We start from the raw sequence: 14,596 nt of genomic DNA on the forward strand, positions 1-14,596 counted from the left end.
AATTCTTAAAATAAGAATTTAGAAAGTATTCTTAACATGCACTGCCACCATTATAAAGAAAAGTTTTGTCCTATGCAACTTTTTTCCCTTTTACTGGTACTAGCTTCATGAAGACAATTTTCTGCCTTAATGATTAAAAATAATCCAAATGTTGTTGTAGCATATTCAACAGTGGCACATTACTGCTCTGTCTGTGTGTCGCAGTCATCAACATTCTTGATTTCCTATGTAAATTATTTTCTTTTGACATTCATTGTTCATCAGTTTCACTTTTTTTTTCTTTTTTTTTGTTAATTCACCACATCGCTCAAAACTTGTGAATGGGAATGTAGGATTGAGATTTTGTAATGTATGAAAAATACCTTGCCTGACCAGGAATCAAAACTGGGGAACCTAACAGATGAAAGGCTGAGATGTTGCTATCACTCTGACATGGAGGCTACCATGATTAAAACAATTTGATATCTATTAAAAAAAAAAGTGAAATGTATTAAAAATCTTCATTACTTTCTGTACTTATAAGTTTCTGATTCTGAAAATTTTAAATCTGGATTGGTCATTAAATTCTTCATCTGAATTTCATGGCTGCTACATGATTTATTTAAATTGTACATAATATTCTCTTTTTTAGAAGTACATCTCTGTTAAGAGGAGCTAAATCTGAAGTTGTAACCTTTTCATAGCCAATAATGGAAATGCCCCCTGAACACTGTTTTAACCTGACTAAAAAAATTCCATTTATGACATGAATAATTATTATTTTTTTTTTTTAACTGCAGATCATGGCATCTTTATATCTATTAGTAGCAATACAGACAAGTAATATAATTATATATGTGTGTTTGTTTTTTCACATATGTGTTAGTTACAAGCATATTTAAAAAAAAATAAAATACCTCATATATTCTAAAATAATATTTAAATATTTTAAAAAAGAATATATAATTTCTCTTGCATGTTAACACTGGTAAACCTGTACTATGTCCTACGTGCAATTAATGTTTTTTAAATATATAGTGTTTGATTAGTTCATACAAATACTACTATACCAGCTTTCAAATTCTATGATAAGAAATTTGTGACAACACAGTTTTCATAAATCATGGAGTGAGGGCATTTTGATTCATGTATTAAAGTTCTGTAAAGTGAAGTCTTTGCCTCCATCTTCACATTATGACTTGTGAGGGTTCTCCACAAACAAAAATCTTATAAGATTTTTTTGGAAGGAGTGGTGAATTATAGATTGCTGTCGGGATATCTTGGTAAAAAATATTTTATTTCTTATTCATCCAGATAACCATGATTTCTGATGAGACATCTTTCACCGATCACTGAAAACAGTTGCACAAAATGCTTTTATGCTTTGTTGTTGAATTTGTAGAAGAGATATGACGAGGCTGGTTGAAAAGGAATATTGAACATCTTGGTGGAGAAGGACATAGAAGGGCATTTGCTAGGCTTTGTACTAAGAGTTTTCAATCAGAATTTTTATGTTTGAGCAAGGATAGCAGTTTCCAAGTGATTTACATCAGAAAACTACTATGATGCTGTTTTTATGTAATCACACTCAGTAGCAGTTGCTAGCGTTTTTATCATAATTTTATTTAATTAAAACTAGGACACAAATTTATTTCTTAATGGAACAAACAATTTGGTTATGATTTTCTGCTTTGCAAACAAATAATGCACCAAAATATTATCAAATCAAAAACATTCAGTATCATAGAGTATAAATATGGTCTTTATTTTTATGACTGCATGACTCATCTTTATAAATGTTAGATTTTGTACAAGTTCAGTGACAGCAATTCAGTTGGGAATTTGACAAATACGTATAAATCTTTAGACATTTTCTGATAACTATATTGTATTGTGATTTAGTATATCTTTATTGTATTGTGATCTTAGTGTATCAGGTTTATTACCCTGCAGACGAATGGTAAACATAGCTAAAAAGGGTTTGAATCTCAATCATAACTTCTTGATTTCTTGCTGATGCATTTTGAGTATTTATCTCTTTAGTGAATAGTAAGTGTTGTCTTCAACATTGACATAGTAAGCTACTAATGACTGAATTTCAGTCAGTACTTGAAGTACTTCCTCAGACTTATGTTATCTTGTTTACATGAATATATTCATTACTGTTTACCAGATAATCCGCTTAAATGCTCCTGTGGGTGCTTGAGCTCAGATTATATATTTTTTTGCTTTAATTTCCTGCTCTCTCGCTCTCTGCTTTTTATCTGTGCAACTTTTCATCATGGATAGTTTCCTTGACTTAATTAATTGTAACTTTCTTCTGAGTACTCCAAAACTGATAATAATCATTCAATGTGAACTTTTGATGGATGAACCCAGTTATATCGACTTATACTGATGATTTTAGGAAGGGTGATAATGTTGGGTGTATCTTACTTTAAAAAGGACTTTTCATGTTGCTTTACCATTTATTACTAAACTACTTCCTGTATCTTCTTCACAAAGCAGATGGCTTCTGTCATCTTCTGGTTTGCTTTAAATATGTGCACTTCAAGCACTATCTGCCATATTGGTCTTTATAGGCATGCTCAGGTGCTGTTGTTCTCACACTATGTTGATATTAATGCTGGAAATTTTCTCTTAATTAGGAAGACAAGTATTTTTTCAATTATGGTCAAAAGTTTGTTGGATTTGAACTGTGTTTAGAAATATTTTATCATAAAATTTAGTTTAAGTTTAACACTGAAAAAGTTTACATTTTTAAATTAGCATTTTTTTTGTATTTTATAAAAAAAATATATATATAATATTTAATTTGGTCATAAAAATGATAAATATTTATACTATTAGCATCCGCTGATACTTCAGATTGTGGTTCATGTAAAATAATTAGTATTATAATAATTTAAAATTGCTACCTTTCTGAATGAATCAGCTTTATTTATCTCCCTATAGACATTAAAGTTTGTAAATATTCTTGTACATATAAGTGTTATAATGTAAAAGTTGTGAAATATTTTAAAAAAAGTATTGAAAATTAAAAAAAGAAAACTTATGGGATTAGAATTTGTATGTTCTGTTAATGACTACTTTGTATACTCATATGCAAGTTAACATTATGCACGTATCTTATGTTAGCATTATCTTGATCAACAATGGTTACATTTTTTAAATTTATTTATGCTTTAATACCATCAAATATTTGATTAATGTTGAGTACAGGGCGAGTCAAACTTTAAATTAAATCTAAAGGAAAGGATTTTTTCAAAGGAGTAATAGTATTTTTCAACTAAAGATTGCTTTAGCTTGTTTAAATGTATAAATACTTTAGACATATTACTGAAGAATGAAGAGAAATCAGATAACCATCCATGAGTGCAACTCCCAGTTACACTTTGAATTCATTCCCAAGCATCATACTACTGCTGAGCTGTACCATTATGTTCTGAGGCATCTGAAGAAAACACTGGGCATTTGGCCTAAATTGTCAAGTAAGGACAATTGAGTGATTTATCATAAAAATGTTCATACCCACAGTTTTCAAAATGAATGAGTGTTTCGAATGCAGAAAAATGATCATCATTTCCATTCCCCTTCACTTACTGGATTTGGCTGTGTGATTTCTTACCAAAGATAAAGTTGAAACTAAAAGGTCTCTTTGTGATGGTATACAGAAGACCCAGATTCAGTTAAGTCTTTTTTTTTGTGAAAAGGTTCCAGCATGATTTTTAGATGGTGCCTAACATACTTAAAAAAAGTAGAGAATAGTGAGAGCAAGTGGTGTGTCACTGCATAACTGATTACGTTGAGAAGGATGGTAGGCAAATTTAAATCAGATTCATTTTCTTATAAGTATAGTCTTGAAATTTGTTTGTTTACTTTAACATAAGATGATAAAACTATACCTTTTTTTTAATATAATTCAAAATATAGAACAGGTGCTATTAAACTAAACATCAAAGTGAAATTGAATTATTAAAAAATAAAAAAAATAACACCTATAACATTACCAATGTAACTTTTATATCTACTTAATTTATGAAAAGACCGAAGTCTAAAGAAAACAAGAAAAAAATTTTGTTTTTTTTTTAACTTTGTGGGTGTTCTGCACTTTTTCTTTATTACTTCTTGCTTGGGCAATTGAAGGTTGGATTAACTGCCCTGGTTCTATCTGTGGCATCTTGTTTGCACCTTCATAGTAGGGCATTACATGGGTATTCGTATTGGGTCAACTCTTCTTTAATGGAGCTTAGTGCGAGATAGTCAAACTCTCTAAGGGTTCTGTTTCCTGTCTGGGTGTTGCATACTAGGGTCAGGTGTGTACTGGGTACAACCAAAATTCTCATTTATAATCAATCAAAAATCTAGTGTGGCTGCTGGATTTGTAATGAAATTTATATTAAACTTACTAAAATTTTCTGTCCTCAGTATACTTAACTGCCTGTACAAAATAACTGCATTAGGCAAAGCTGCAACATATAAGTGTGTTAATCCATGTTGAAGGCAAAAAGAAGTTTTGACTTTTTCTTTATTGTTTGGGTTTAAATCATTGTTTTATTAATTCATGCATAATGCAGAATTCTAAAACAGTTTCTTCACTGTGCCTTGGATCACTGCTAATACTGGTTGTAACAGTCATCACTTTGAAAGTCGAGCCTTCCCTTTATGGGTAATCTATCAATTCATTGGTGCCTTGTAATTTCTTTTGAAGTTGATTCATTAAGCTACTTTTTTCAAATGAATTTATTGTGAATTCTTTCTTTTATTATTTAAAATTTTATCATAGTTGTTTTCTGCCTGATTATCTGTGTCTACATTTGCAGATAATCTGTGGAAGTAGTATTTAGCATTTCAACTTTATATCTTTTGAAGACCCATCAATTCCCTAGAATACCTAAATATTATCAATGATTGATTCATGGTCACTATAAATTGTTTTTTGTTGCAGACAGTTTATGCCATTTTTAATTACATTGATGTACTTGTAGCACAGCACATATGTATGTTCTGTTAACTTATGATGTTTCTATATACACTCCAGATTTCTGCCATATTATTATTCTTAAGAATGAAAAACAATGTTCTTGTAATAGCATTGTATTGATTATATCTGTCCAATATCTAGAAAAAAATAATTATAAAGAAATATTTTAGTGACAAGTAGCATTTGAATAGAAAGAACCAAAATTTCATCATTGTATTAGGAAATAGTGCATTTTTCATTTATTAATTAATCTTTTAGTAATTACATTTCAAATTTTGCGCCCATGAGGAGGGTTTTGGTATCAAACAAGCATGAATTCCACTTGATAGAATTAAATGAACATTTTTGTAAATGTTGTTTCCATTTGCACACTTTTAAATTTAATAATTTAACGTGAGTAGCACCTTGGTTTAGATTGATCGCAAAAGTTTGTTTAATGAATATATAATATATATTAAACGAAATAAAATTAAACATTCCTTACAATCAGTTACTGCGAGATTTTTATTTCAGATGATTATTCGTACACGTCGTTTAATTAATTAAACATGCAGTTTAATTTTAAGAATATTTATTTTTATATCGGTATCATAATCGTGATAAGTTAGGCGTTCGGAGTAAATCACCTGGTACGTCGCCGACTAGCGTAACCCTACTGTTGGTCAGTGTTTCGTATTACAAAAACTGTGTGGTTAATACAGAGGTTTATTTGTGAATGCTCTGACTTTATCCTTAAAATCATACTGTGAGAACGGCTTTGAATTCAGATATTTAAGTCTGAAGTAACATAGGTAAATATGTTGCATTATTTTGTTTTCATTCAGTGTGTCGAAAATGTTTTTCATTGGTGGCCTGTGGTTTATATATAGGTGTTGTTAAATTTTTTTTTGTTGAAGTTATATTTTTGTGGTTCACTATTTATCTTTAATAAATATTGATTCTATTGTTTTTCAGGGTCTTGTGAAAAATTGTCCAAGGATTGCATTTACTATCCTTAAATTGTATTTACAATTTTGGATATACGATTTAAAAATATTTTGTAGAAATGCTATCATATTTTTAATTTATTTAGACGCATATTTAATAATAAAACACAATTTTAAAGTAATACCCCAAGTTCGTATTAACAAAATGTAATGTAATTTTGTGGATTCAGATCACTAGCGAGTAGTTAAAATACCCAAGGAATAGGCCATAGGAATGTTAAGTGTAACATATATTACTGTGGTTGTGGAAGTAAAGCATTGTATTCATTCAGTTAGGTATTTAAACAAGATTTTAAAGTTAAAACTCCACATGAGCTATACTTTCAGCAGACTGGTATGTGTGTGTGTGTTTTTGTAAATATCTAATTTGTTTATTAACTAATTATCAAAATTTGATTTATTAGAACTTTTTATTTATGAAAAGTGCACATCTAGGAATAACCTATGACAGTTTTAACATTTATTTAGTAGTTTTTGTTAACAGCATTTTATGTAAGGGTTATTAAATCATAAGTTTTACATAAATCAGAATAAATATATTTATTGTAGTTTATCTAGACTGTTGTTAATATTTAAAGTTAATATAGTAAAAGATACAAGTTCATGTTATATTCTTAATTATTTGTCATACCTAATATTTCCTGACAGTCTGTAAGAGTTTATAATGATCAGTATTATTGGATTGATTGTCTGTGTTATCTGTTATGTTTTCTTACATTAATTTCTTGAACTGAAAATTGTTTACACTTGCCTTAATTAGTTTCTTATGGTTCATAATATTTACTTCATTCATAATAATTTTGAAAAATATGTGTGAAATAAATTTTCATTTTGTTAAGTACATTGTGATTGTTTACAGTTGATAGAGTTTTGTCAAATTTAGTAAGAGTAAACGCACAGGTGTGCAGTAGTTTTACTTGGGATGCATGAAGCAGTTTTGGCTCTGTTAATAGTACAGTTGCAGGGATGATGTACTGTGACAGGATGTTGTATGTAGCAAAACATCAGTTACCGGTTTAACAGTCTATCCTCACTCTGTGTGTCAACTGAGATTTCTAAACTTTGAAGAGTAATATTTGTATCTTGTGGCTGAGTGAAGCTGGTACATTGGTTTAACTTAGGTCATATTAGTAATATCTCAGTTGTCATTTAAATTAAGGTGTAGGTATTTATAAAACCTATAAATAATACCTTTGTTATAATTTGTTATTTTTGTGTGCTGTGTATCTTGTATAGGCTATTTTTTTTTATGTAGAATACATTGTCTAATGTATGATACACTAAGTAATAATGTACTACTGTTAGAGTATTTGAGGACATTTACCAACAAAAAATACATTATATTTTTTTCTTTTTACAATGTGTATGATTTGACAATACTGCATGTTTAATTGTAATGTTTACAGTTGACAAGGTATGCGTATTAAATTTATCATATAAACCAAGAGTTGTTTATTACCTGAGAATGAATACCAAATTCACAGCCCCCAATAAGTTCTGAATTAGTAGGGTTCGGGGATGATTTTGTTCTTGTCTAACTTAATTACTTAGTATTGAAGATCTCTAACTGATTTCAGTTGAGTGGCCAGTTAATTGTCCGCTATAGAAGAATTATATTTATAGACTTATGTTTGATTGGAACCTTTGTTCTAAAAGTTTAGAAGCCAGTTTTTCTTATATGGAGTTAACTGAATTTGCTAGGTTATGTTTAAATTTAATATTAATTTATTTTCTCTTCCTCTAACAAATACTAATTTTCTGTTTTATCTATAATTAATTTTTGTGTAAATACATATATTCATTTATTAAAAAAAAATTTTTGGCAGTTTATTTTACTTTTGATGCATGCAGTATTTTCCTTCCTGTCTATAAGTACTTCCATAGACATATGGGTATGTGTATAAGTTTTTCCATGTTCATATTCCTTCTAACTAGCTTATCCAGATCACTCTTCACCTCCTCATTGGTGTACCTTTTTCTTTCTCCCTTTAATCTTTATTTCAATCATTCCCTTACAAACCAGTGTTAAATCCTTTTCTTAACATACTTCTTCCGAGGTACATCCTATACTCTTAACCATACATCTTCTGAATAATGTAGTTGCAATTTAAATAGTACTTATGTATTTGCAGTGTACATGTTCATTTTTTAGCAGTATTAACTGAAAGTACTTTCTTAATAAATGGGTGATGTTTTTGTTAGTTATTTTATTTTACATTATTAGAATTTTCCTTTAGGTAATTTTAACAGTTAAATTGTACTAATTGTGATGAACTGAACATGTGCAGCTTGCTTTTACATGCTATTTTATGCATATTGTACTGAAGGGATTGATTGCAGTTTGGTCAGTTATAATGCTATATTGTTCTTAATTATGATTTTATAATGTAATCAGTGTATTGAAGACATAGAAACATGGAACTGCACAGTGTAACTGCAAGTTCTGCTACATCCAAACCTTAATTGTTGTACACTTTAATGTTTGTTTTACATTAATGGTTTTTACATCATTTTTAGTTGTGGCATATACAAATACTTTTTGTAGTAAGGCCAGTATCATCCTTAAATGACCTGAGTTCCCAATAAATTTAATAGCAATTTGTTTATAAAATCATAACCTTTATTTTTGTTGTGAAAGTTATCGGGAACAAGAATTAAAATATATAGCATTTTGCGGATACTACCTTTTACTCATATTAATACCAATCTGTATACCGTAATTAATGGAGTGTATTTTATTGTTTGAATTACTTCATTATCATTGCTTATTGCCATTTGTTTTTTTCTGTTCTTTTATTTTATGACAGAATAAATGCTGCTGTATTTATTTGGTAATTAAACTTGCAGCAGGTGAGGTAATTGCTAGACTATTAATATTAACAAGGTCAGGTAATCAACTAACAACGAAGTTAGTACATGCTCTTTTGCAGGGTGGTAGGAGGAATAGTACTTCTTTATACCCTAAATGGCAGCTCCAACTTTATCTCGGTTCTGAGTAAACCTATTTGAAGACTTTTGTTTGGTTCTAGAAACTTGTACTTATGTAGTCGTAACTCATAATTGTTAATCAAATAAAATAATTATCAGTAAACATGAAATTCACATAGGTTTTTTCCAGTTTTATAAAAGTATGCAATAAAAAAAAATTATACATGTTAGCATGTATGTAAGAAAAAATAAAAGTTAGGAAAAAACTGGCACAAGAGACTTAAACCTGACCTCTTGATTATGAGACTGGAACGCTCACCAGTTGGCTGCTGCTGCTATTGTGCTGCAGTTACATATAAATACGCTACTTAAAAATCTTTAAATGAGTTTACTCTCAGATTGGTCTGGTACCAATCATCAGTTTTTAATTATTCAGTTCTTGTATTTGTGTGCTAACCATTTTAATTATTTTAGTTTTAATCTTATTATTATAGTTTTAATCTTTTGTTATCAGGGAAGAGGCTCTTTTTACAATCCTCTTGAACTTTGTTAAATTTTATTTATGCTTAATTAAATTTTATATTTTTTATATATGCAGTTATTTTTTAAGTGAAGTTTATCTTAGTTTTAAGATTCTGACTGATAATAGTTTTAAGTAAGTTTCTGATATATTAGCTGTTGTACTAGTTGTAAGTTTTTTGTTTTAATATCATTTATGATATGTTTTCTGTGCTATTGTTGGGCTAGTTAAAATTTGTGTATTGTGCAGTGTAGTTTACAATCCTCTTATTTAATGAAAATTGTATTTTAAAGATAGTATTTTAATAGTTGTGATGTGTTTATATTTTATTCAGGTAACTATTATTTATAGATTAATTTGGATTATTTAAAGGTCCCTTCTGACAGCAGCATTCATTAATTAAACATCGAATGTGTCACTTAGTGTATTTATAATTTAATGGATAAGCTTTTTATTTTTAGCTTTGTTGTTATTCTGTTATGATTGTAAATGTTTAATGATCTAAATCATGTGATAGTTATATCATGCAAATATTATCTAACCTTGAGTTGTCATTTAAATCTATTTGATGGTATAAAAATATGTTAAGTTACTTAATTAACCAGAATGCGTGAATCTTAATGTCTGTTATTGTTGCAAATATGTGTTTAATTATAATTAATGTAGTGGTAATAAGCTTTATTTTCCCACAATATCTTTTTAAAACATTTATAGCTTCATAAGGGAAGTGGTTTAAAAAAAAATATTAACTAAATGTTTTCCTGAAAATTCAACTTATAAACTCAGAAGTAATTAAAAGGTTATAGATAGGATAAATCAAGCTGACAATTAACAGTATATGCAATAATGAATTTCATTTTTATATTAAACAAAAACATTTTGTTATTTATTTTGTTTTGTATGTGGAAAACAAAATTCTAAAAATTGTTGATAATTAATTTTAGTGATTCATAAAATATTTGATGTAATAAATTGCATTTTTTTACTAATGGTAAGGATATTAATTTCATGTAATTGGATTTCATATTTATATGCCCTTGTTTTCCTGTGTTGTTTCTTATCTTTCCTTGTTGTGCTGTGGTTCATGAGGTTCCATTTTATTTCATTTTTGTTTCTCCACATTCCTTTTTTAACCCTTACTTCTCCATGGTTATTTGGTCTTATTTCTAACCCATTTTGTTTAAAATGTATTCTTTATATTAGCTTCTTTATGGCCAATATCCATTAGAATCCATTTAATCCAAATGTGGTCAGTTAATATTTACATTCAAAGTTGTTAAAATTCCTGTTTTTTAAAGGATCTTTTAAAGTCTTGCTTTTATTTCTTTTTGGGCCATCTTCTGTTTGAGAACGTGGTCAATGAAGATTAAATGATTGTTGACTATTGCCCTAAACAATTATGGATGTATAATGGAACTTTTCTCTCAGACTCCTTTTTACACAACATTCTACTTCTTTTACTATTCTATTCACCCATTTTTTGTTACTCTATTTTATTTTCTCTGTGCATATTGTTTATGTGGTAATCTGTGATAATTAAAAAAAGGATCAATTTATTCATTCTTGCATGCCTAGCTTTATATTTAAAAAAATGAAATTCTGTTTGACTCTTTCCTTCAGTCTATTCCTCCTTAATTATTTTATGTTTATTGTTAACAGTGATTAGATATTCTGTTATGTTGGTGAATTTGAATTGTATTGTTAAATATTTGAAGATTATAATGTTTACTATATTCTCACAGATAGATAAAATTATTTGCATTTAATTACAATCCTTTGATGTCTGTGTCTACTCGCTGAACGCTATACAATTATAGAAATGAGTAAATGTATTTGGTAAGGAAGCCTGAATGAATTCTCACGCATTTGCTAGTATCTGTAACATGTAACAAAAAAACAGTTTGTTGTAAATATGTTGGAGGTGATGGAAATAAAATAATTGATTACTAATGTGCTGCTTCCATTCTGGGTAAAGGTATCTCATTCTATTTAGGAATTGTGAGCAGGTTGTATGTTTCTGCTGAAGGGGGCCTTTAACATTTTTGGGTGGGTTTGTGGTTTCACAGTCCTCTGTGTGGGTGCCATTCCTTTTCTCACTGTTCATTTCCTCTTTCCTTATTCTTGATTTTTCTTTCAGAAGTAGATCTCTCGATCCTAATACATATGTACATATCCTGAATTCATCTCTGTTAAAATTTCATTGTGAAAAAGTGTGAACCCTAAGATTAGAGGATTGATGTATATTTTTCTTTTGAAAGCTGAAAAACCTTATTCAAAATGCGAATCATATGTTTGTTTTTGAAAATTAGTTTTACAAAATATAGGTTTTTCTAATTTCTCTTAACAGAAGTCTAAACTTATGTTAAACTTAGGTAGGAAGTCATTGTTGTTCAGTGTAGTTACAATTGACTAGGTAGGGAAGTGTAACCCACCAGGTTGGTCTAGTGGTGAACGTGTCTTCCCAAATCAGCTGATTTGGAAGTCGAGAATTACAGCGTTCAAGTCCTAGTAATGTAAGTTATTTTTACATGGATTTGAATACTAGATCGTGGATACCGGTGTTCTTTGGTGGTTGGGTTTCAATTAACCACACATCTCAGGAATGGTTAAACTGAGACTGTACAAGACTATACTTCATTTACACTCATACATATCATCCTCATTCATCCTCTGAAGTATTATCTGAACAGTATTTACCGGAGGCTGAACAGGAAAAAGAAAGAAAAGGTAGGGAAGTGTGCCTAATTTTTTGCATTCCTCACACTTTACAGTATGAGTGCTGCTATTCATCTCATCTGTTTAAAGTCGCAGACTTTTATAATATTATATAAAAATATGCATGGTGATAATAGAGAAGCACTATATGTATTTGGTAAGATTGTTCATTCATGACAACTGTAGATCCTTCCTCATTCTATTTCTATTCTGAATTGAATAGTAATTTTTTGCTTTTTGTCTTAATTTATTCGGGTCATTCCTAGATAGAATATTTTTATGGTATCCATTTTTTGAATTTCCCATCTATTTTTATATTAAATTTTGCACTGAAATATGGTCCTGTGAAATTATAATTTTTACTGTGTTGAAATCGGTAGTTCATAAGTTATTAATGTATTTCATAAGGAAGCCTGAGTGAGTTCTGAAATGGCTCTTTCGTATCTACAGGCAATGTATTTGTATTTAAATTGCCTAAATTCAAATTGGGGTGCAGTAATTGTTTGTTTAGACTGCCTCTGCTTTTCTTATCATTGCTTTACATATGAGAACACCTTAGGTACAAGATGTTAAGTCAAGATTTTTTTTTCTGAGATTACTGATGTTCACTACACAGCTAATCTTTATAAATTGAAAGAAGGTGTAACTTGAATGGATGAATGGGACAGACCTTTGTTCAGTTTGGCGTGCTCATGTGCAACAGTGTGTTTGGCCTAGTGAAGAGGCAATAGTCATCTATTTGACTCCTCATTTTTCATAGTAAGCTAGGAATACTATGCCATTTAATACTGAGAATGACTGTATCATTTTCAGGTTGAGTTAATTCAAGTCAGAGCAGTTAAAACTGTTACAGTTGTGAAAACTGTTACAGTTGTGATGTGTAATATACAGCAGTATCATTGTTCATTCAGCCCTATTATGTAGTAACAAGTTGTAGTATATTTAATATGATTTAGATTAGAATGGGGTGGCATCAGTTTGCTTGGTGTAGAATTTTGCTGATATATTGAGGACTGGGTTAGCTTGACATCAGGCCAAGGCTTCATGAATGTCTCTTAGTTGATTATTTTCATCTCATTGATTGGTTAAAACATCCACTCTATTGTCATTGCTTCACTTCTCATTAATAACTAAAAGATGTTTGAATGAATTTTTAAGCATTTAAAATTTCCTTCATTTCATGTAGAATAGAAGATATATCCATGTACCTTTTTTTTAGTTTTTTCTTTTTTGTCAATCGAATCATTTCTTCTTTGAAAAAAAAACTATATGCTAATAAGAATAATAAGTATTAAGCGTAATTAATATTTTGTATTTTATATATATATATATATATATAGAGTTAATTATATAAAAATCTACATGTACAAGTTGAACATGTATATTCTAGTGATGTATTTTGTATCAAACAGCAGCCCAAATATTAGTGTATGTCATCAGTTGATTTTTAAATGTCATTAAATATCTTATTTGTTTTAAGATTTTCACTTTTGTTTATTTTATTTTATGAAAACCTTTTTTACTTTTGAGGTGGTATTTTTTTCATTGAATGATTATGATCTATTTATAATTACAGTCTTTATTTTAATACAAAACATGTGGATTTATTTGCTTTTGACTATATATTTATCATAATATAAATAATAAATTTGCTAACAGTATAAATGTTTACCAGTGAAAGTATTAAATTGATAATTTATGTTGTACTTCTTCATTTCATTTTGTAGTTCTTATCGACACATACATTAAATTACTGCTCAATTGAACTGTAGTTATGCGGTAAATATTTTGTAATCAATCTATAACTTGAATTATTATTGAGTATGCATATATTATGTTAACTATAATGAAATAATTAGTGAATCATAAGTTGAATCATTAATAAAAATGTGATGTAATTTTAAAGTAAAAATAAATTACATTATATGTATGCTCATGTGTTTATTTGATTAATCCCAGGGTTCTAAAAATTTAGAAAATGATTCCATTCTATGAAAATTAAGTATAAGAAATTTTTTCTTATCGAAAACTGTTATAATGATTACAGTTTTCAGTAGAACATTGAAATCTTATTAAAAGAATTAATGTTATTTTTAGTTGAAAAATATTTTTACAATATATGTCATTTATTGTACCAGTTTTTTTAAACATGGTATTTTTACTATGGACCCCAGGGATTTAAATGGATACCATTTTATTATGGAGTTTAATATTTTAGTATGGACAACATTTACTTAAATGGAATTTCTACATAAAAATTTTTAAGGATGTTCTGTTTTTGAGTTGGCTGTTTCTTTTTATATTTAATGTTTAAGTATACTTTATCAAGATCCATTAGGTTGATACGCTTTCTTATTTTCTATTAATATAATAAGAAAATGTAATTCATAAAAAAGTCTTATCATAATTAAACTGTTAGCAGTTCTGTTCAGTATAACTCCTCAAACACCTTCCTCCTGTATATGTACTTTCTAACATCTATTA

General features: G+C 28.7%; 1 protein-coding gene across 4 annotated transcripts in view; it reads left to right on the forward strand.

Annotated features, from left to right (window-relative positions):
• Positions 1 to 5,590: 5,590 nt before the first annotated feature.
• LOC142318929 (uncharacterized) overlaps positions 5,591 to 14,596 on the forward strand; it is an 89,980-nt gene continuing 80,974 nt past the window's right edge. For 3 of the 4 annotated variants that reach the window (XM_075355610.1, XM_075355613.1, XM_075355612.1), the window contains exon 1: positions 5,591 to 5,754. The gene's annotated coding sequence lies outside the window, so the exon portion shown is untranslated. Of the gene's footprint in view, positions 5,755 to 6,160; positions 6,284 to 14,596 lie in introns of those variants that run through there. The other variant, XM_075355611.1, reaches the window with a different exon arrangement.

Source organism: Lycorma delicatula, chromosome 2 (genome assembly GCF_047948215.1).
Source record: "Lycorma delicatula isolate Av1 chromosome 2, ASM4794821v1, whole genome shotgun sequence".
NCBI classification, from domain to species: Eukaryota; Metazoa; Arthropoda; class Insecta; order Hemiptera; family Fulgoridae; genus Lycorma; species Lycorma delicatula.